Here is a 24,421-nt window from a genome sequence, read left to right as displayed (position 1 = left end):
TTCGCCACTTATCTGAGAGGTTTCTTCAGTTCTAATCCACGGTGGGTAGTTTTCCAGCTTATAAACTCTCAGTTGTTTAAAGGTATAGCAACTAGAACCAGCAATAACAGGAAGATAGAAGAATTAACCTGAAGGGAGAAGGATGACAGTGGGGCAACAAACAATAACAAGGATAAGTGGGTAAAGAAGCTGTCTGACAGGGAACTTACCAAACCAGAGATTGAAGTCCTTGAAAAAGGGTTAAATTTTACTGTTACGACTCAACATGTGCCCATGGTAGACCTCATCAGAGCCACAGAATCAGCTATCCACAGTAACAACATATTAGAAGCAGAAGCAGAACAGCTTGGGGTGAAAATCTCTGCTGCCCTGGCTAGCACCAAAGCACCCCCATCCAACTTCAGTTCACAAGAGAGGAGGGCACTGACATCGCTCAAAAAGGACCACAATATCACCATCTAACCAGCAGACAAAGGTAGGTCTCAACATAGGTTACCACTACAAAGTATACACGTTTCTTAATGATACTAAAACACATGAAGCACCAAAGAGGAATCCTGCCAGCAGCTACAAGAAGAAGATCATAGACTGTTTGTGATATTTAGATAAAAACAAAATCATTGATCAGGCTTTATATCATCGCCTCTATCCTGGAGAAGCCATCCTTATATGGACTCTCCAAGATCCACAAACCAGGAGTCCCTCTCAGGCCAACTGTGAGCAGCATTACCTTACAACACTGTGAAATACCTTACTTCCATTCTCACACCTTTGGTCGATAACACTCCAAGGACTTTGTTGGGAAATTCTGGATCTAAAGCCAAATACAGATGAGACTATGATGTCATATGATGTTATGTCTATATTCAGAAGCTATCAAGACAGTAAGAAAATGACTACATGAGGAATTCTGCAGATGCTGGAAATTCAAGCAACACACATCAAAGTTGCTGGTGAACGCAGCAGGCCAGGCAGCATCTCTAGGAAGAGGTACAGTCGACGTCTTGGCCCGAAACGTCGACTTTACCTCTTCCTAGAGATGCTGCCTGGCCTGCTGCGTTCACTAGCAACTTTGATGTGTGTTGCAAGAAAACGGCTATGCCAGGATGGTACCCTGGACAGTCAACTCAACCTTTGTCTCAACACCATGTATTTCAAATACAAAGATGTCTTCTACGGGCAGAAACACGGTTGCACCATGGGTTCACTGATGTCTCCTATTGTAGCCAACTTAGACATGGAAGAAGTAGAAAGGACAGCCTTGAATACCTTCCATGAAACATCACCCAGTCAGTGCTTCAGGTATGTGGATGACACCTGAGTCAAGATCAAAATCCATGAGGTGCAAGCCTTCACAGAACACATCAACAGTGGATATTAACATCAAATTTACATGAGAAGACATCAAGAACAACAGAGTGGACTTTTTAGACTGTGCAATACTTATCAAAGAAAATGGACAATTAGATATTGAAGTGTACAAGACACCAGCCCACACAGATCAGTAGCTACGGTTTGACTCTCATCAACCATTAAAACACAGGCTGGGGGTTCTCAGAGCACTACATCACTGCACCGAGAATGTACCCATCAACATTACAGTGAAAAACAAGGAGTGCACATATTTGAGAGAAGCCTTGAAAGTTTGTGGCTACTCTGACTGGGCCTTCACCAAGACAGCAGCAAAAACCAGCAGGGACATCAGCCCAACAGACAAAGGTAAAGAGCAAAGCAGACGGAAAAACATTGTCATCCCATATGTATCTGTAGGTTCAAAGAAACTCATAAGGATTTTCAACAAGCACCAAATCCCTGTGTTTTTCAAACCTACAAACACACTCAGACAGAAACTTGTCCACCCCATGGAGCCTACACCCAAACACAAACAGAGCAATATTGTATATGCTATCCAATGCAATGAGAACTACATAGATCTGTATATCGGTGAGGCAAAACAACCACTTCACAAATGGATGGCCCAACATAGGAGGACTAACACCTCAGGTCAAGATTCGGATGTATATCTACCCCAAAAGGACAAGGGACATTGATGATAACAATGTGCACATTTTGGACAGGGAGGGCAGGTGGTTTGAAAGAGGGATTAAAGAAGCCATCTTTGTCAAACTGGAAAACCTAGCACTGAACAGAGGGGCTGGGGTATGACATCACCTATCAGCTACTTACAATGCAGTCCAGTCTTAACATCTATCCACAACAATTCACACCTCCATTCATGCAAAAATACAACTAATGACCCTCTCATTACCTGTTAATGACTCTTAATGACCCTCATGTGATTGCTGTTCCTTTAAATAACTCACAGAGTTTATAAACCAGAAAACTAGAACTGAAGAAGCCTCTTGGATGAGTGGCAAAACTTCTAAACAACACAGCAAGTCTAGTTGTCTTGATTTACTACTGCTTGATATAATATTCAAGGATATTGCCCATATAATGTATGCTTATTTGGTGCTTATACCAAATGTACTAATCCAAATAAACAAAATCTGAATCAAGGTACATCATAAAGAAAAGACAAAGATCTCTCTGGTAACTGTGAATCTTAATATACCAGTGGTATACACTATCTCCTCAGGCAAATGAGAAACAGCTACTTTCACAGCCAGGATTACATTGTAGAAAAACAAGCAATTGCAACACATCCTTAACCACAAGAGCCATGTTCTGTAATATGATTGAGAGGACTGTGCTTTTGTGCATTTTTTAAAGAGCTGAAGTGCACAGCATGCTGAATTCTTCTTTCCTGTCTCTTTTTAAGAATCCAATCCCACAGAGGTCAGTTGTTATATGCGTGAATATAGCCCAGCAGAAGGCATAGGCTACTGATTGATCTGATATGCCAGTTAGGTAGTTCACAGTAATCCAAAACATGCTGGTGCTTAAAAAATTCAGTGAAAGAATCAGAGATGAGCATCAGACATTCAACGCCTGGTTTCATTCCTTTTTGCTCCAGTAAAGCCTGCAAGTTCCTTTAAAATCCTGTATGGAAATGAATGTTAATTCAAGGAAATAAACATGCCTGTGGGAAGAACAGAAAATATTGACTTGAACAAAATGTCCAAAATGCTAAATAAAATCCAATGGTAGGCATTTCTGCAAATAAACTACTAAAATATTATCAGGACCATTATTTTAAAGGCAGATATTCAGTGTACTTTCTCACATAAAGATTATTATTTTATTATAATAACTTAATTTTTTTCATTATTTCAGGAGCAAATTCCTGTTAAAAAAAAATAAAATGTCAAACACTGTGTAGTTAAAAGGCCTTGCAAATTATTATCCCATGGTATAGTGTACAGCTGTTTTTCACTTTGGCAAATACCCAAACTCTTTTCAAACATCTCAATTTAGAGAGTACTAGTCCATATGTTTAGAAACAGTTTTTGAAAAAATGCTTTGTGGGGTTGAGAGGGATAACAAATCAGCCATGATGGAATGACAGAGCAAACTTGATGGGCCAAATGGCCTAATTCTGCCACAATGTCTTATGGTTCTATTTTATTGGCCCATCTATAATCCCACTGCTTAACCATTTATGGTGTGACAGTTGTAAATCAGTAAGACTTCCCAGCTTGTGATAAACCTCATGATCAGTGTAACACTGCTCCCATTGTATCCATCCTTGGAAAACAGTACAGGATAAATATTGGGCTGCAAAACTTAGAGTTTGGACTCTGGCTTCAAAGTTTACCCAACATTTTTAGCATATAAAAAGTTAATGTGGATTTTTTCTGTTAACACATATATGTTTGATATAGATCACATCACAGTTTCAAAAAGGGAATCCTCACAGTTCATGAAAAATGTTGCTGCTGTACAAATTTTACCTGACACACAGAAGTATTTTCTGAGATCCATTGGAAAAGTTATTAACATTCCTTGTGGACACAAGGAAATATTGGCAGAAGAAAATGTTACTTTAAATTAATGTCAAAAATAAACAGGCGATCAAATGTTCATGCAAAAATTTAGAAGGGTCAACACTGATTATGAGTCGACATGAAAGAAAAGATACTGCAACCCAAAACTCCATTTGAAAGTGATATTTCGAATTATCACAACAACTTGTGTATAGTTCCTTTAATATAGTAAAGGGTTGCTGTGAGCTTTGTGAAAAAGAGAAGAAAATGCTATCTAGATAACAAATTGTTAGCTTAAGTGCAGGGCTGAAGTGGGGTGGGGATGGTAACAATAAGTTTAGTCAACAAGTAATTTTGGAGGAGGTCCTGAAGGACAAGGATGCAGTGCAAGGCCAGAGAGTCAAAGAGTCAAAAAGAAGTACAGTACAAAAACAGGCCCTTTGGCCCATCTAATCCATGCAAAAAGTATTTAAACTGCCTACTCCCATTGACCTGCACTGGCACCATAGCCCTCCATACCCCTACAATCCATGTACCTATCCAAACTTCACTTAAACTTCATTCAATTTCATTGAAATTGAGCTTGCATGCATCACTTGTGCTGGCAGCCCATTCATCACTCTCACAATCCTCTGAGTGAAGAAGTTTCCCCTCATGTTCCCCCTAAACTTCTCACCTTTCACCCTTAACCCAAAATTTCTAGTTATAGTCCCACCCAACCTCAGTGGAAAAAGCCTGCTTGCATTTACCCTATCTATACCCCTCATAGTTTTGTATGTCTCTATCAAATCTCCACTCAATCTTCTACTCTCAACGAATACAGTTCTAACCTATTCAATCTTTCCTCATAACTCAGGTCCTCCAGACCCAGCAACATCCTTTTAAATTTTCTCTGAACTCTTTCAACCTTATTTACATCTTTCCTGTAGATAGGTGACCAAAATGGCACAAAATACTCCAAATTAGGCATCACAAACATCTTATACAACTTCAACATAACATCCCATCTCCTGTACTCAATACATTGATCTATGAAGGCTGATGTGCCAAAAGCTTTCTTTACCACCCTATCTATCTGTGACACCACATTCAATAAATTATGGACCTGTATTCTAAGATCCCTTTCTTTCACCACGCTCCTCAGCGCCCTACTGTTCACTGTGTAAGACCTACACTGGTTGGACCTACTGAAGTGCAAAACCTCTCACCTGTCTGCATTAAATTCCATCTGCCATTTTTCAGCCCATTTTCCACCTGTTGCAAATCCCTCTGCAAGCCACAACAGGCTTCCTCACTGTCCACCACATCCCTAATCTTAGTGTCATCCACAAATTTGCTGATTCAGTTAACCACATTATCATCCAGATTATTGATATAAATGACAAACAACAAAGGACCCAGCACTGATCCCTGTGGCACTCCACTAGTCACAAGCATCAAGTCAGAGAGGCAACACTCTACTACCACTCTCTGGCTTTTTTCCACAAAGCTAATTTACTACCTCTCCTTGAATGCCAAGCATTGAACCTTCTTGACCAAACTCCCATACAGGACCTTGTCAAATGACTTACTGAAATCCACGTAGACAACACCCACTGCAAGACCTTCATCCACTTTCGAGGTAGCATCCTCGAAAAACTCCATAAGATTTGTTAGACATGACCAACCATGCACAAAGCCAAGCTGACTATCCTTAATCAGTCCATGTCTATCCAAATTATTATATATCCGGTCCTTTAGAATACCTTCTCCTGAGTAAATACCAATGCAAAGAATTCATTTAAGTTCTCTCCCATCTGCTTTGGCTCCATACATGGATTACCATTCTGGTCTTTGAGAAGACCAATTTTGTCCCTTGAAATCCTTTTGTTCTTAACATATCTGTAGAACCCCTTAGAATTCTCCTTCACCTTGTTCACTAGAGCAACTTCATGCCTTCTTTTAGCCTTCCTGATTTCTTTCTTAAGTTTTCTCTTGCGTTTCTTATACTTCATAAGCACCTCACTTGTTCCTGCTTGCTTATACCTGTTATGCACCTTTTTCTCTTAACCAGGGCCTCAATATCTCTTTAAAAACTAAGGTTCCCTACATTTGTTATCTTTCCCTTTTATTCTGACAAGCACATACAAGCTTTGTATTCTCTAAATTCATTTTTGAAGGCCTCCCACTTACTAAGTACACCTTTGCCAGAAAACAGCCTGGCCCAATCCACACTTGCCAGATCATTTCTGATACCTTCAAAATTGGCCTTTCTTCAATTTAGATTCTCAGCTTGCAGACTAGACCTTTTTTTTTGTCTCAAGCAACACACATCAAAGTTGCTGGTGAACACAGCAGGCCAGGCAGCATCTCTAGGAAGAGGTACAGTCGAAGTTTCAGGCCGAGTCCCTTCGTCAGGAGGGTCCTGACGAAGGGTCTCGGCCTGAAATGTCGACTGTACCTCTTCCTAGAGATGCTGCCTGGCCTGCTGCGTTCACCAGCAACTTTGATGTGTGTTGCTTGAATTTCCAGCATCTGCAGAATTCCTCTTGTTTGCTTTTTTTTGTCTATTTACTGTGAAACTAATGGTATTGTGGTCACTGAATGCAAAGTGTACCCCTACACAAACTTCTGTCTTATTCCTTAATAGCAGATCCAGTATTGAATGCTCTCTCACTGGGACTTCTACATACTGATTAGGGAAACTTTCCTAAACGTATTTGGCAAACTCTATCCCATCTAGTCCTTTTACAGTATGGAATTCCCAGTCAACATGTGGAAGGTTAAAATCACCTACGTTAAAAGCCTTATGTTTCTTGCAACAATCTTCAATCTCTTTACAAATTTATCCACTAAATCCCTAGGACTATTGAGTGATCTGTAATATAGCCCCATTAATGTCGTCATCATCATCATCATCAGGTGCCGTGCCCAGTTTGAGCTTTGTCTGCCATGGCCCACACACTCCTGTTCCGGGTCAAGTGGATCAATTCATTGGTATTCATTCCCAGTTCTCTGGCTGCTGTCTCCATCATCATTTGTCTTTATCTTCCTCTTGCTTTCTTCCCTTCAATTTTTCCCATAATTACCGTGCATTCTAACTCCTCTTTCCTAATCACATGTCCAATGAAGTTACGTTGCCTTTTCATGATCTCATACATTATTTCTTTTTGTGTTTGATCTGTTCATGACATCCTCGTTAGATATTCGTTTCATCCATAATATTCTTTGCATCCTCCTCAAAAACCACATTTCTGCTGCTTCAATTCGTTTCCTCATGTTACTAGATATTGTCCAACATTCTGAGCCATATAACATAACTGGATAAATATAACATTTCAGTACTCTGAGGCGGGTTGTCATGCCTAGTTTAGTATTGGTCAGTATACTCTTCATTCTCGTAAATGTGTCTTTTGTCATCCCTATTTTTCTTTTGATGTCTATGTCGCACCTGCCATCTGATGTCATCCAGCTTCCTAAGTAGCAAAAGTTCTGTACTTGTTTTATGTCTTTCCTGTTTATTCTCAGCCTGCAGATAGGATTCTCCTTCTTTTTGGATATCACCATACATTCTGTCTTTTTGCAATTGATAGATAGACCCATTTTTGCACTTTCTTCAACAACTTTCTCAATTAAGTTTTGTAGTTCTTCATCCATACTTGCAATTAACAGTGTCATCCACATATCTGAAATCATTGATGTTTTCACCACCAACTTTGATTCCCAAGATGTCTCTTATTTTTTGTAATATTGTTTCACTGTACATATTAAATAAATCAGGGGAGAAAACACACCCTTGTCTGATACCTTTCTTGAATTTCGTAAACTGACTCATTTCTCCATCTATTCTTACAGCAGTACCCATTTCTAATTAGGCGGAGGTCTTTTGAATCTAGATCTAGAGTTTTGTGTAATATTTCAAATAACTTATTGTGCTTCACTTTATCAAATGCTTTTGTGTAGTCGATAAAACAAACAAACAAATCTTTTAGCACTTGAATAGCTCGTTCTGATAGTATCCTTAACATCAATATTGCGTTTCTTGTTCCTTTGTCTTTCACAAAACCACATTGTTCTTTACCTATTTCAGCTGGTATCTTACTTTTAGCTCTTGTCATCAAAATTCTTAGAAGTATCTTGGTGATATGACTCATTAAACTTATGGTCCTATGTAATTCACATTTTATTGCTCCAGGTTTCTTAGGAAGAGTGATAAATACTGATTTTTTTAAATCTCTTCTGGTATTATTCCAGTCTCATAAATGTCACTGATTAAATCAGTAAGTGTTTCAATTCCATAATCTTCAAGGGCAATAATTTGCTCTATTACTAATTCATAAGGACCTGCTGCCTTTCCTTTCTTCGTCTTATTTATTGCATTACGAACTTCAGATTTTAAAATACTTCGACCTTCAATGTTTTTCTTAATTTCTGGTTTTTCATCTCGATTGTCTTCAAACAATTCCTGAATATACTCAGTCCATCTGTTCATAATCTCATTTTTTTTTGTGATAATGGTACCATCCTTTGTTTTCAAACATCCACCTGAAGAACAGAGGAGCTTTTTACCAGTGATATTCTTGATTTGTTAATGTGGTCATACCTTTCTTATTTCTCAGTTCCACCCATAATGATTCACTAGCTGAGTTCTCCAGTCTGTCCTGACGAGGCAATGCCATGACATTTTCCCCAACTAGTAATGCTACCCCTCCTTCTTTAATCCCTCCCTCTTCATCATGTCTAAAACAACAGAACCTCAGAATATTGAGCTACCAGTCCTGCCCCTCCCGCAACCAAGTCCCACAATGCTGCAACATCTTAACTCCAGGTGTTGATCCATGCCCTGAGCTCATCCAGCTTTCCTACAATACTTCTTACATTGAAATATACACAGTTCAGGACACTAGTTGCACCATGCTCAACCTTTTGATTCCTGACTTTGTCTGAGGCTTTTTCCCGCAACCCCTTTATTAACTATTCTGGCACTCTGGTTCCCATCCTTCTGTAACTCTAGTTTAAACCCCTCCATGCAGCATTAATAAACCTTCCCGCTAGGATATTCACCCCCTCTAGTTCAGGTGCAAACCATCCTTTTTGTACTGGTCCCACCTTCCCTGGAAGAGAGCCCAATGATCCAAAAATCTTATGCCCTCCCTCCAGACCAACACCTTAGCCACATGTTAAACTGTATAATCTTCCTAGTTCTGGCCTCACTAGCACATGGCACAGGTAGCAGTTTGAAGATCACAACCTTGGAGGTGCTGCCTTTAACTTAGCACCTCACTCTCTGAACTGCTTTTGCAGAATCTTGTCGCTTATCCTCGCCACGTCATTGCTACCTACATGGACCACAAGTTCTGGCTGTTCAACCTTCCACTTAAGAATGCTGAGGACTTGTTTTGAGATGTCCTGGACCCTGGCAACTTGTTATCCAGCAATCATGTTCTTGCCCACAGAACCTCCTGTTCACTCTCCTAGCTAACAAATCCCCTATCACCTCAGGATGTCTCTTCTCCCTCCTTCCCTTCTGAGTCACAGAGGCAGACTCAGTACCAGAGACTCGACCGCTGTGACTTTCCTCTGTTAGGTCATTTCCCACCTCCAGCAGTATCCAAAGTGTTGTAAAGGGGATAGCCACAGGTGTACTCTGCACTGGCTCCTTAACCCCTTTCCCCTTCCTGATTGTCACTCATTTTCCTGTGTCCTGCACCTTGGGTAAAACTACCTCTCCATATGCTCTATCACCCCCTCAGCCTGCCAAATGATCCAGGGTTCATCCAGTTCCAGCTCCAACTCCTTAACGCAGATTGTTAGAAGCTGCAGCAGGATGCACTTCTCACGGTTTAGTCATCAGGGACACCAGAGGTCTCCCTGTCTTCTCACATCCCGCAAGAGGAGCATTCAACTATCCTGCCTGGTATCTCTACTATCCTAGCTGAGCAGATTTAAAGAAGGGAAGGGAAAAAAAACTCTACCTCGAGCTTTCCTTTTTATTTTGCTTTCTCTGACTGAATCCTCTCTTTGCTGAAGCCTCGAAGAGCTAAAGCCTCACCATTCCAAATATGGCCACTGCACTTACCCCTGCTTTCCTTTAATTTGCTCTTGCTAATCAATCCCAAATGCGGATAGTCACTGGTCAGAGCTCCAAATAAACTGCTGCGATCTGCTGCTGCCTTTTTCTACTCAGTTAGTGGACCTGAGTGAAATCCCCTCTTCTCAAAACTTCTGTGGTCCAGATTGGACATTAGGAAGTTGCCATATTGTCCTTGAGGTCATGTGAATTTCCTCCCAGTGCTCTCATTTCACAAGAGCACGCAAAGAAAGGAGCAGGAGTATGCAAACAGCCCCCTTAAGCCTGTTCCGCCTCCCCAATTCAATGTAATCACAATGCATCGATGTTGATCTCATCTCCACTTCTATGCCAATTCCCCATAACTCAACCTTTCAGATATTTATCTAAATCCACTTTAAATATGCCAAATGATCTAGCCTCCATCACCGTCAAGGCTAGAGAATTCCAGAGATTCACTACCCTCTGAGAGAAGAAATTTCTATACACCTCAGTTTTAAATGACCAGCCCGTTATTTTGTAGTTATTCCCCTTGTATGTTACTCTCCCATGAGTGATAACACGTCAACCTCTCCCCTATCTAGCCTTCTTAGGATCTGATATGTTTCAATAAAATTACCCCTCATTCTTCTATATTCCAAGGAATATGGACCCAAACTGTTCAATCTCCCCAGATGGAACAATTCTATGGATTAGCCTGAAGAATCTGCTTTGGACTGCCTCCAATGCTACCATATAAATTTTTTTTTGGTAAGGTAACCAAAAGAGTCCATAATACTTCCAGGTGACATTTTAATAACCCTCTACACAATTATAAAAAGTCTCTGCATTTAACCCCAATCCCTTCATAGCAATGGCTAATATTCCATTTGCATGCTTAACTACTTGTTTAGACCTGCCTACTAACATTTTGTGATTCATGTACTAGAAAACCAAGCTCCCTCTGAAATTCATTCCTTTGCTGTCACTTTCCATTGGGTTAATAATCACCTTTTGATTCCTCTTTTCAAAGTATATGACCTCACACATCCCCACATTAAACTCTCTTTGGCCAGTTTTGTGTTTCACTGGATCCTGATGTTCTCATCACAGTATATCCTTCCATCTATTTCTATGTCATTAGCAAACTTAGTTTGTTCCCTCCGATATCCCAAAAACGTGCTGATTGGTACCTAACTTTAAATACTGCAAATTACCTCCAGTGTAAGTGGTAATAAGACACTCGGGATAGAATTGATGGGCATATGAATGAGAACAGCTCACAGAGACATAGTGAGGGAATAGGATTCATGGATTCCTTTGTGAGTGCTTACAATGAAAATATATGTGAAATTGTAAACAAAGATCTTAAGTGGAACAACTTGTTTGAGGATGCATGTCACCTCATGGTGTATGCTGGCAACAATGGAACCCAAGTGTGGAGGAAAGACAAGCTCCCATGTAGAGACAACAAAATGAATGTATATGAAGGTATTCCAACAGATGATCAGTTGCTCAACCAATGTGAGATGAAAACATTCTGGAAACTAGGCCCAGCAATACGCACTAAGGAGGGTCCTAGAACAGGTGACCTGGAATCGCTGAGCCTATCAATTAATCATACAAGTTAAATGACAATTAACCAATTAAGGTGCTCCAGAAACCTCAGAGCCCAACACTTTTCTGCTTGCCATACAGGCCCCAGGAGAGTTCATTATAATCCAGAGCCATTACTCTAAGATGCTCTTTCAGCAAGTCAACTGATATTTTTACATAACATCCAGGATATCCCTTGAAACATAAACAAAAGAAAATTTTGTTTTTTGAAAACAAAACACTGCAATCTTGTGTTGTTAGCTTTATCCCAGGGCTAAAGTCCCCTTGAAAAATGATACATCAGAAAAATGTATATCATGAATAGGAGTCATTCACACATAACCATTGCATTAGAATTCCATTCATAATATCACGAAATCTGAGATCAATATCCCAATTTTTGTTTGTGTGTAGGTTAAGCACAGGGACGCATTCTGCTAAATTCAAATCCAGGCTGATGCAGAGAACATTTTCGAATTTATGGTATCACAATATTTAGTCTCCAAGACAAAAGCAATTATTGACTGTGTCTCGTACAAACGGCAACGGATATCGATGTTTTGGTGGGTGGGGAGAGAATGAAATCACCCGGAGAACGCAACTGCTCCGAAAAGACCTTCGATGGCCTTAGTGTAAAGTTAATATTCGCAGATATTCTGATTTGCAATCACGATAGAATACCTGATTCAATTCATCAATCTATACCAATTGTGAAATTCTGTGCTGGGTGGCAATCAATCAAAAAGAAATGAGCCAAGTGAATCTTCAAACTCAATAAAGCATAGAAATAAAAGCACCAGATGAGTTCCCATTTTCGACCCTTTCTTAAATTTAGTCTCAAATTTTAATTGATCTTTTCACGACGTCCCATCGTGACAAATTCCCATGTGTAAACTGAAGCTACGGATAAATTCCACGTGCCAAATGAAGACTAATTTGCCCACATCAGTCGGGGCACGACTTAACACCGTCATCATATTCAACCTGTTCATTTCGCTGCTGACGGGAAAAGAGCTGATTAGAAGCCAGGGGAAGCAAGGGAGCTTGGCGAAGCGCAAATAAAAAGATTTCTCTGAAATTATCCAGTAGTTTTCTGAGCTTATTTAAAACTTTAAAGAGAAGGGAAATCACAATCACCGTTAATACCACAAGAAAAAAAACTTTATCAAAACAATATCTCACACAAGGCAGATAATATATAACACAGTGAGCTGGGGGGTGGGGGGGGGAGAGAATTAATGCCACGTAGTCAGACCAGAACCCTCTAAAAGAGGCAAGAACTGACTATTTCTTTCTCCTGATATTCACATTACCCCCGATCCCCTTTATACCCAACCAGGCAGCGGGTGCCCGTTGATTGGAACTTGCAGAGTGGCGTGGGTTTACAAATTACGGTGATGACATCTTTCATATCGGTGTAAATTCAACAACTGCAAAGAACAGACCGAAAGGATAAACAAACGCACTGAGTGAGCGATACAGGGTGCCGATCTGTACTCACTGCGCGCTCACGGAACCCGGCTATCGAGGTGCTCATTATTTCTTGGTTTTCGTTTATTTCCCCCAGTGATCGGTCAAAAAGTCCGGGAGTGAATTCGGTGAAATCCCTCTGACCTTCTCGGCGATGGATGGAGAGCCGGCTGCTGAACAAGAGTCTTTGTGATTGATACCATGGTCAACAGGGGGCGATTCTCGGGAGGGAAGAGGAGGGGGATACGCTGGAAGAAAGTATACATTTTGATGGAGGTTTAGGAAGCGTGTAACTGAAAAATAATCTAAACAAATTTAGAGTTATACCATTGAACCTGGGTCATAGTCCGAATGGCAGCTGGAAAATCTAAAGAAATTAAATATATTTTTTAAAAGAGTTGATCTCAGTAAATAAGGGTGAAGCTACTGGATGTACAGAATCAAAACTTGTTCACAAATGTTCTTCAATCTGCAATTCTAATCTGGTCTGGCCTATGGAGATGGCTTCAATCTCGCCGATAGAGATGATCTTAGACAATAAGACATGGGAGCAGAATTAGGCCACTCGACCCATCGACGGCACTCCACAATTTCACCATGGCTGATCCCGGAACCCATTCAAGCCCATGCACCTGCCCTCTCACCATATCCCTTGATGTCCTAACTATCAGCTTTGAATATATCCACAGAGTTGGGCTCCACTGCAGTCTGTGGCAGTGAATTCCACAGATTCACCACTCTTTGACTTAAAAAAAACTCCTCCTTACTTCTGTTCTAAAAGGTCACCCCTCAATTTTGAGGCTGTCCCCTCTAGTTCTGGATACCCCCACCAGAGGAAACATCCTCTCCACATCCACCTTATCTAGTCCTTTCAATATTTGGTAGGTTTCAATGAGATCTCCACACATTCTTCTAAATTCCTGTGAGTACAGGCCCAGAGCTGCCAAACACTCCTTATATGTTAAACCCTTCATTCTCAAATCATCCTCATGAATCCTCTGGTCTTTTTCCAATGACAACACATCCTTTCTGAGATAAGGGGCCCAAAACTGTTAACAATACTCCAAGTGTGGCTTGACCAGTGTCTTATAAATCTTCAGCATTATCTCCTTGTTTTTATATTCTATTCCTCTTAAACTAAATGCCAACGTTCCATTTGCCTTCTTTACCACAGACTCAACCTGTGAATTAACCTCCTGCGAGTCTTGGATGAGGACTCCTAAGTTCCTTTGTACCTCTGATGTTTGAATTTTCTCCCCATTTAGATAATAATCTGCACTATTATTCCTCTTACCAAAATGCGTTTTCATGCATTTTCCAACACTGTATTCCACCTGCCACTTTTTTGCCCATTCTTCCAATTTGTCTAAGTCCTGCTGCAATCACATTGCTTCCTCAGCACTACCTACCCCTCCAACTATCTTTGTATCATCCACAAACTTTGCCACAAAGCTATCAATTCCACTACCTAAATCATTGACAAATAATGTGAACAGCAGCGATCCCAATCCTGACCCCTGAGGAACACTTCTAGTCACTGGCAGCCAACCAGAAAAGGCCCCTTTTATTCCCACCTGCTGCCTCCTGCCTGTCAGCCATTCATCTATCCATGCCAGTATATTTCCTGTAACACCATAGGATTTTATCTTGTTAAGCAACCTCATGTGAGGCACCTTATCAAATGCCTTCTGAAAATCTGAGTAAATGACATCCACTGCCCTTGGTTAACTGGCCTATAACTTCCTTTCTTTTGTCTTCCTCCCTTCTTAAAGAGCGGAGTGACATTTGCAATTTTCCATTCCTTTGGGACCATGCCAGAATCAAGTGATTCTTGAAAGATCATGACCAATGTATCTGTTATCTCTTCAGCAACCTCTTTCAGGACTCTGAGATGTGTATCATCTGGCGCAGGTGACTTATCCACCTTAAGACCTTTCAGTTTGCCTAGAACTTTTGCCTTTGTAATAACAGTATCACTCACTCCCGCTTTCTGATACTCATGTGCCTCTGGCATACAGCTAGTGTCTTCCACACTAAAAGACTGAAGCAAAGTACTTATTAAGTTCATCTGCCATTTCTTTGTTCCCCATTCCAACCTCATCAGCACAATTTCCAGTAGTCCAATGTCACTCTCACCTCCCTTTTATTCTTTACATAACTGAAAATAAGTTTAGTATCCTGCTTTATATTATTGGCTAGTTCGCCCTTATATTTCATCTTTTCCCTTCTTATAGATTTTTTTAGTTACCTTTTGTTGGATGTTAAAAGCTTCCCAACTTCCCACTCTCTTTTGCTGCCTTATATGCCTTTTCCTTGGTTTTTATTCAGTCCTTAACTTCCCTTGTCAACCACAGTTGCCCAGTCCTGCCATTTGAGAACAACTTCCTTTGTGAGACATATCTATCCTGTGCCTTGTGAACTATTCCCAGAAAATTCAGCCACCTCTGTTCTGCCATCATCCCCACCAGTACCTCACTCTAATCCACCTGGGCAAGCTCCTCTCTCATGCCTCTGTAATTCCCTTTAATCATGTGACTTAATACATGTGACTTATGCTTCTCCTTCTCAAATTGCAGTATGAATTCAATCAATATATGATCACTGCCTCCTAAGGGTTCTTTTACATTAAGCTGACTAATAAAACCTGGGATATTACACAATACCTATTCTGAGATAGCCTTTCCCCAAGTAGGTTCAAGCACAAAGTGCTCTAAATAGCCATCTAATAGGCATTCAACAAATTCCCTCTCTTGCGATCCGACTCCAACCTGATTTTCCCAATCCTTCTGCATAGGAAGTCATTCCTGCCTGTGGCCATCAAACTTTACAACTCCTCCCTTGGAGGATCAGACACCCTGAGCGAATAGGTTGGTCCTGGACTTATTTCCTGGCATAACTTACATATTACTATTTAACTATTTATGGTTTTATTACTATTTATTATTTATGGTGCAACTGTAACGAAAACCAATTTCCCCCAGGATCAATAAAGTATGACTTCGACTATGACTATGACTATATTGAAGTCCCCCAATACAATTCTGACATTACCCTTATTATAGGCCTTTTCCAGCTCCCTTTGCAACCTCAATCCTGGCTACTATTTGAAGGCCTATATATGATTCCCATAATGTTTTTTTTACTATTACAGTTTCACAAACATGCAACATTCTCTGAACCTATGTCACCTCTTTCTACAGATGTAATTCCATCTTTTACCAACAGAGCCACACCACTGCCTATGCCTTCCTGCCTGTCCTTTTGATACAAAGAATATCCTTTGATACTAAACTCCCAACTATGGCCTTTTTTCAGCCACAGCTCAGTGACACCCACAACTCAGTGACACCCACAACGTCATACCAACTAATCTCTAATTGTGCCACGAGTTTGTCCTCCTTATTCTGAATGCTATGTGTATTTAAATACAGCACTTTCAGTTCTGCATTCTTCGCCCTTGTGAATTTTGCCTTTGTGGTACAGCTTAACTTTGCTCTGTCAGCATTCGTACCCAATCATTGGCTTGTCCTTCCTTATGTCTTAACTGCCTCCTCACTTCAAGAACATTTAGGAATGAATAGTTATTGCCATATTGGCCTAAGAACATTTAAAAAAGAACACAGTTGTTGATTGCAAAGTGTTGATTATACAGATGCTTTAAATCAGTGGTTCTCAAACTTTTTCTGCTTGTGACATTCATTTTCCTCTGTGGCCCCCCTCTCCATAGACTCCATTAGTTACTGAAGTTCTTTTAATCAACTACACTAATTATTCTAAAATATGTTCAATATTTATTTTAGCAACACATACAAAATGCTGTTTAAACAGGTTGTAGTATTATTATATGTTAAATACACTATTATAGGTGTAAATGGAAAATAAAACTATTTGGAATGATCTGAACAGGATAATTTGTTTGTAATATATATAATATTTTTCCAACGAGCACAAAAAAGTGCTGAATATTGTGGCTTTGGGTATGTAGTGAGATCCCTGTGACTGATGCAATCTGGTGAGTTTTTGAATATCTGGTTGCAACTTGTTAAAAATAATCGAAGATCGCCTCTTCACAACATCAAGATGTTTATGAGCTTTTGATAGCAGGTGAAGAGCTTGACTAAAACCACATTCAAATAGATAAGAGGTGGGAAATCCAATAAAAAACAACTTTGCTTTCTCCCAGAGCTGTGGAAACTTATTTTGAATATTACCAGTTATCCAGAAATTTTGCTTGGTGCATTTGAATTTTGCTTGAGCTGTTCTATCACTCTACAGCTCAATAAAACATTCTTGCAATGTGGTGTCAACATCATTCACGTTCACCCCAAATGGATCGACCACCCAATCTAGAGTATGCAACTCCATCAGGTCTCTGAACCAAAATTCCACACCAATGTGCTGTTGTTTTAAGTGATCAAGTTGTACAATAAGATCATCATCTTGAAATTCTATTTCAAGAGTGGACAGTGAAGGAAATTGCATAAAATTGCAAAGTCCAATATGCTGCTGAAAAGTTTGAGTTTTCCAAGGAAAGCAGCAATAGCCTCTTTGCATGATATGAAATTGCAGACTTTTCCTTGTAACTGTTTGTTTAGTAGATGCAGCTTTTCAAATCTATCTGACTGGTAAAACATGTCAGACTCAGCAGCGACAATTTGTTCTCTAGGCCGTAGCACTTAGAAATGCTAGAATACTATCAAGAAAAGTGAATTGAACTTCCTTTCAAAATATAAGTATCAGGGATTTAACGGAAGTTGCAGCAGCATTTAGTGATGCAGTGGCAGACTTCATGTGCTCTTGTCTCTCTGCAGTTTAGCCGTTTCTGGCAGACGACCTTCTGCAGAAACTGCATCCTTCACGTTATGTTTTCTAAGTATTATAACACGCACGGGTCAGTGGAAGGCAAACAGTACCGGCCTCCTGCTGCATACTTGCTCCATCCAACCCCACCCAAGCTGCAGTTTGTGATTTGGAGTTGGATGTGGAGTGGGGCTCAGGGCTCAGTGGGCCGTCCTGCAGGGTGTGAATGTGATTTGTGCGTGATCAAGCAGGAGCAGAGATACGACTGACAGCCACCCACCCCACACACACACACACACACACACACACACACAGCCACCCACCCCACACCCACACACACACACACACACACACACACACAGCCACCCCCCCCACACCCACACACACACACACACACACACACACACACATACATACACACACACACACACACACACACACAGCCACCCACCCCACACCCACACACACACACACACACACACATACATACATACACACACACACACACACACACACACACACACACACAGCTGCTTTGCTACCTCATTCGAACCATGTAGCATATTTTCCCATTCATTACATTCAGAGTTCCAAATAAATTAAATATGTTCATTTTTTATTTATATATTTTAGTAACATTTCATTAAAACAGTAAACTTTGGGGAACGGTGTCTCAGAAAGGCAGTGTCCATTCTTAAGGACCGCCAGCACCCAGGGCATGCCCTTTTCTCAGGTAGGAGGTACAGAAGCCTGAAGACACACACTCAGTGATTCAGAAACAGCTTCTTCCCCTCTGCCATCTGATTCCTAAATGGACATTGAAGCTTTGGACACTACCTCACTTTTTTTTAATATACAGTATTTCTATTTTTGCACGTTTTAAAAAATCTATTCAATATACGTAATTGGTTTACTTGTTTATTTATTATTATTTTTATTTTATTTATTATTATTTTTTCTCTGCTAGATTATGTATTGCATTGAACTGCTGCTGCTAAGTTAACAAATTTCATGTCACATGCCAGTGATAATAAACCTGATTCTGATTCTGACTTACATTGGCCAATTCAGAACCTCCTGTGGCTGGTGCCCAGTTTCTTGTTTTTCACTTGTGGCCCCTACAAACTCCGGCATGCCACCCCAGTGCTATATAGCCCACGTTGAAAACCACTGCTTTAAATAATATATTGATCTGATTTGTTTCCTACTGTGTGGTTTGGGTATTGTTCATGGTTATCTTTTAATAGGAAACTTTTGCAAGACATCTCTTGCTTTAAGGTTTCAGCTGTGCTGAAGTTGATCTCCCTTTGAATCAGAAGGATCAGGATTCAACAGGGAAGAACAAAAATTTAAGCTGATGCTCAAGTGCATGACTTAGTCAGGTGTACTTTGTCAGTCATGCTGTATTTCTGGCCCTTCATGATTCCTCTGGTGAATATTAAAGATCCCCAGACTCTTATTTGAAGACAACAAGAGAACTACTCCTGGTAACACACACAAAATGCTGGAGGAACTCAGCAGGCCAAGCAGCATCGAGGGAAAAGAGTAAACAGTCGATGTTTTGGGCTGAGACCTTTCATCAGGATTGGGAAAAAGAAGTCCTGTTGTTATGAGCAACTATCCCCAAGAAAATGCTTCAAAAGTGTCAACATATTTTTCACTGTTTGTTTAGCTCTCAGCTACCAACAAGTCTGTGGCTTTACAGTAACTGCTCAAATCCACAAAATTAATCCAATGGTTTCAAGTGCTTTTCCTTGTACTCACAAGATATTACCCCATTGATAAGGCAAGCATTTAATATCCATTCCTAATTGTCTTTCAGAAGATTAAAATACCAGTGCAGTTCTATTGATGAAAGCATTCCCACAATGCTGTTTATTAGGAAGTTCCAGAATTTTGACCTGGCATCATTAAAGAAACCTCAACTAATACATTTTCTATTTAGGGTTATGTTTGACAGAAGATAACTTGTTGGTGGAGGCAATGCAGCCGCTGTCTTTGTCCTTCCAGTTGTTAGAGGTAAGGGCTTTGGAAGTTCTGTCAATGAGAGCTCAGTGGGTTGCTACAGTGCAATTGGAGATGGCCACAGTGACACTGATGGACAGAGTGAAGTCTTGCAGCCACAAATGTGGTGTCAATCATGTAAGTAACTTCTCATGAATGGGGTTGAGCTTCTTGAATGTTATTGGAAATCTAGTTTTGGCTCAAGATTTTTAGACTTGCACTGAGTCAGAAAGTAAGTCATTCACCACTGGGTACCTATTCTTACTTTTGTAGCCACAGTACTGATATGGCTAGTCCAGTCAAGATTCATGTCTGTGGTAAACCCATCCCCTCCCTCTACCCCACAGTATGTTTGGTGAAATTAAAATTGTTGAAATGACTAGTGTCAATTAGAGACTGGCGCTTGTGTGGCATCAATGTTATGTGCCACTAATTACCCCAAATCTGAACAAATCCAAATATTGAATAGATTGTGCTGCATGGGGGCATATAGTTTGTGAAATGAATTGAACTCCAGTATACTCATTTCCTATCTTGTGACGAAAGGAAGTTCAGGAGGAGTAAACTGTTCCATGGAACTTCTGTGTGAAGGCTGAGGGCTGTGATGACTGGGCTTCAACCTTACTTCAATAGATAGGCGTTTCTGCGGCTGTAAACGAGACTCCAGGAGGGTATGTTGCCTCCCTGGTGCAAGGGTCAAGGATATCTCTGAACGGCTGTAGGACATTCTGGAGTGGGAAGGTGAACAGCCAGTGGTCGTGGTGCACATAGGTACCAACGATATAGGTAAAAAACGGGATGAGGTCCTACAAGGTGAATTTAGGGAGTTAGGAGATAAACTAAAAAGTAGGACCACAAAGGTAATAATCTCTGGATTACTACCAGTGCCACGTGCTAGTCAGAGTAGAAATAGGAGGATATTTCAGATGAATATGTGGCTTGAAAAATGGTGCAAGGGGGAGGGATTCAAATTTCTGGGGCATTGGAACCAGTTCTGGAGGAGGTGGGACCAGTGCAAACAGGACGGTCTGCACCTGGGCTGGACTGGAACCAATGTCCTAGGGGGAGCGTTTGCTACTGTTGTTCAGGAGGATTTAAACTAATGTGGCAGGGGGATGGGAACAAGTGCAGAGAGACAGAGGGATGTAAAATGAGAGTAGAAGCAAAAAGTAGTAAGGTGAAAAGTAAAAGTGGCAGGCTGGCAAATCCAGGGCAAAAATCAAAAAGGGCCACTTTTCAACATAACTGTATTAGGGCAAAGAGCATTGTAAAAGCAAGCCTGAAGGCTTTGTGTGTCAATGCAAGGAGCATTCATAACAGGGTGGATGAATTGAATGTGCAGATAGTTATTAATGAATATGATATCGTTGGGATCACAGAGACATGGCTCCAGGGTGACAAAGGATGGGAGCTCAACATTCAGGGATATTCAATATTCAGGAGGGATAGACATGAAAGAAAAGGAGGTGGGGTGGCATTGCTGGTTAGAGAGGAGATTAACACAATAGAAAGGAAGGACATTAGCTGGGAGGATGTGGAATCGATATGGATCGAGCTGCATAACACTAAGGGGCAGAAAACGCTGGTGGGAGTTGTGTACAGACCACCTAACAGTAGTAGTGAGGTTGGGGATGGCATTAAACAGGAAATTAGAAATGCGTGCAATAAAGGAACAGCAGTTATAATGGGTGTCTTCAATCTACATATAGATTGGGTGAACCAAATTGGTAAGGGTGCTGAGGAAGAGGATTTCTTGGAATGTATGCAGGATAGTTTTCTGAACCAACATGTCGAGGAACCAACTAGAGAGCGGGCCATTCTAGACTGGGTATTGAGCAATGAGGAAGGGTTAGTTAGCAATCTTGTCATGTAAGGCCCCTTGGGTAAGAGTGACCGTAATTCTTCATTAAGATGGAGAGTGATATAGTTAATTCAGTAACAAAGGTTCTGAACTTAAAGAAGGGTAACTTTGAAGGTATGAGACGTGAATTAGCTAAGATAGGCTGGCAAATGATACTTAAAGGGTTGACGGTGGATATGCAATGGGAAGCATTTAAAGATTGCGTGGATGAACTTCAACAATTGTTCATCCCAGTTTGGCAAAAGAATAAACCAGGAAAGGTAGTGTACCCGTGGCTAACAAGGGAAGTTAGGGATAGTATCAATTCCAAAGAAGAAACATACAAATTAGCCAGAAAAAGCAGCACACCTGAGGACTGGGAGAAATTCAGAGTCCAGCAGAGGAGGACAAAGGGCTTAATTAGGAAAGGGAAAAAAGATTATGAGAGAAAGCCGGCAGGGAACATAAAAAACTGACTGTAAAAGCTTTTATAGATATGTGAAAAGAAAAAGATTGGTTAAGACAAATGTAGGTCCCTTACAGTCAGAAACAGGTGAATTGATCATGGGGAACAAGGACATGGCAGACCAATTGAATAACTACTTTGGTTCTGTCTTCACTAAGGAGGACATAAATAATCTTCCGGAAATAGTAGGGGACCGAGGGTCTAGTGAGATGTAGGAACTGAGGGAAATACATGTTAGTAGGGGTGTTAGGTAAATTGAAGGGATTAAAGGCAGATAAATCCCCAGGGTCAGATGGTCTGCATCCCAGAGTGCTTAAGGAAGTAGCCCAAGAAATAGTGGATGCATTAGTGATAATTTTTCGGAACTCTTTAGATTCTAGATTAGTTCCTGAGGATTGGAGGGTGGCTAATGTAATCCCGCTTTTTAAAAAAGGAGGGAAAGAGAAACCGGGGAATTATAGACCGGAAAACCTGACATCGGTGGTGGGGAAAATGCTAGAGTCAGTTATCAAAGATGTGATAACAGCACATTTGGAAAGCGGTGAAATCATCGGACAAAGTCAGCATGGATTTTGAAAGGAAAATCATGTCTGACGAATCTCATAGAATTTTTTGAGGATGTAACTAGTAGAGTGGATAGGGGAAAACCAGTGAATGTGGTATATTTGGATTTTCAAAAGGCTTTTGACGAGGTCCCACACAGGAGATTAGTGTGCAAACTTAAAGCACACAGTACTGGGGGTATGGTATTGATGTGGATAGAGAATTCGTTGGCGGACACGAAGCAAAGAGTGGGAATAAACGGGACCTTTTCAGAATGGCAGGCAGTGACTAGTGGGGTACCGCAAGGCTTAGTGCTGAGACCTCAGTTGTTTACAATATATATTAATGACTTAGACGAGGGAATTAAATGCAGCATCTCTAAGTTTGCGGATGACACGAAGCTGGGCAGCAGTGTTAGCTGTGAGGAGGATGCTAGGAGGATGCAGGGTGACTTGGATAGGTTAGGTGAGTGGGCAAATTCATGGCAGATGCAACTTAATGTGGATAAATGTGAGGTTATCCACTTTGGTGGCAAGAACAGGAAAACAGATTATTATCTGAATGGTGGCCGATTAGGAAAAGGGGAGGTGCAATGAGACCTAGGTGTCATTGTACACCAGTCATTGAAAGTGGGTATGCAGGTACAGCAGGCAGTGAAAAAGGTGAATGGTATGCTGGCATACATGGCAAGAGGATTCGAGTACAGGAGCAGGGAGGTACTACTGCAGTTGTACAAGGCCTTGGTGAGACCACACCTGGAGTATTGTGTGCAGCTTTGGTCCCCTAATCTGAGGAAAGACATTCTTGCCATAGAGGGAGTACAAAGAAGGTTCACCAGATTGATTCCTGGGATGGCAGGACTTTCATACGATGAAAGACTGGATCGACTAGGCTTATACTCTCTGGAATTTAGAAGATTGAGGGGGGATCTTATTGAAACATATAAAATTCTAAAGGGATTGGACAGGCTAGATGTAGGAAGATTGTTCCCGATGTTGGGGAAGTCCAGAATGCGGGGTCACAGTTTGAGGATAAAGGGGAAGCCTTTTAGGACCGAGATGAGGAAAAACTTCTTCACACGGAGAGTGGTGAGTCTGTGGAATTCTCTGCCACAGGAAACAGTTGAGGCCAGTTCATTGGTTATATTTAAGAGGGAGTTAGATATGGCCCTTGTGGCTAAAGGGATCAGGGAGTATGGAGAGAAGGCAGGTACAGGGTTCTGAGTTGGATGATCAGCCATGATCATACTGAATGGCGGTGCAGGCTCGAAGGGCCAAATGGCCTACTCCTGCACCTATTTTCTATGTTTCTATGTTTACTCTGAACTTGTAACGACTTCAACCAGTGCAGTTTTTTTGCCCCCTTTCCTTTCCATTGAGTTCAATTTTACTGCTCTCCTGGTGAAATGCTGTTTTCATATACCTCTATTCACCTCTGCTTTTAATTGTCCTGTCAAATTTTGGGCTGGCTGTAATGAGATCTGGAGTTATGTTGTAACAGAACCAAAACAAAGCGTCAATGAGCTGCCCATTTGTCCGTAAGACCTACTTGATAGCACAGTCAATTGATATTCCTTTGCTGTGCTGATGATTAATGATGGACTGAATTTCCAAATGCAGCTTGATAAATGCACCCAGGCAAATTTTACATTGTCACTGTGCAACCACAATGGAGCAGACTGTTTTGTAGAATGACATAATCTATTCAATCCAATCTGTTGTTTCTTGATATTACACAAGGTGAGTGAAGTTGATTAAAGATTGACTTCTATGTCAAGGGAGCACTAG

The 24,421-nt window shown here is 40.8% G+C and overlaps 1 long non-coding RNA gene across 2 annotated transcripts in view; it reads right to left on the bottom strand.

The window, feature by feature from the left end:
* LOC134351636 (uncharacterized) overlaps positions 1 to 24,421 on the bottom strand; it is a 161,432-nt gene that overhangs the window by 71,173 nt on the left and 65,838 nt on the right. The window contains exons 3-4 of one of the 2 annotated variants that reach the window (XR_010019210.1): positions 13,013 to 13,229; positions 2,669 to 3,043 (exon numbers count right to left, since the gene is read on the bottom strand). This is a non-coding gene — a long non-coding RNA (uncharacterized LOC134351636). Of the gene's footprint in view, positions 1 to 2,668; positions 3,044 to 13,012; positions 13,230 to 24,421 lie in introns of those variants that run through there. The other variant, XR_010019209.1, reaches the window with a different exon arrangement.

This window comes from Mobula hypostoma, chromosome 9 (assembly GCF_963921235.1).
Source record: "Mobula hypostoma chromosome 9, sMobHyp1.1, whole genome shotgun sequence".
NCBI classification, from domain to species: Eukaryota; Metazoa; Chordata; class Chondrichthyes; order Myliobatiformes; family Myliobatidae; genus Mobula; species Mobula hypostoma.
Note: the sequence above shows the minus strand (reverse complement) of the source record. Positions and strands in the feature narration are given on the sequence as shown.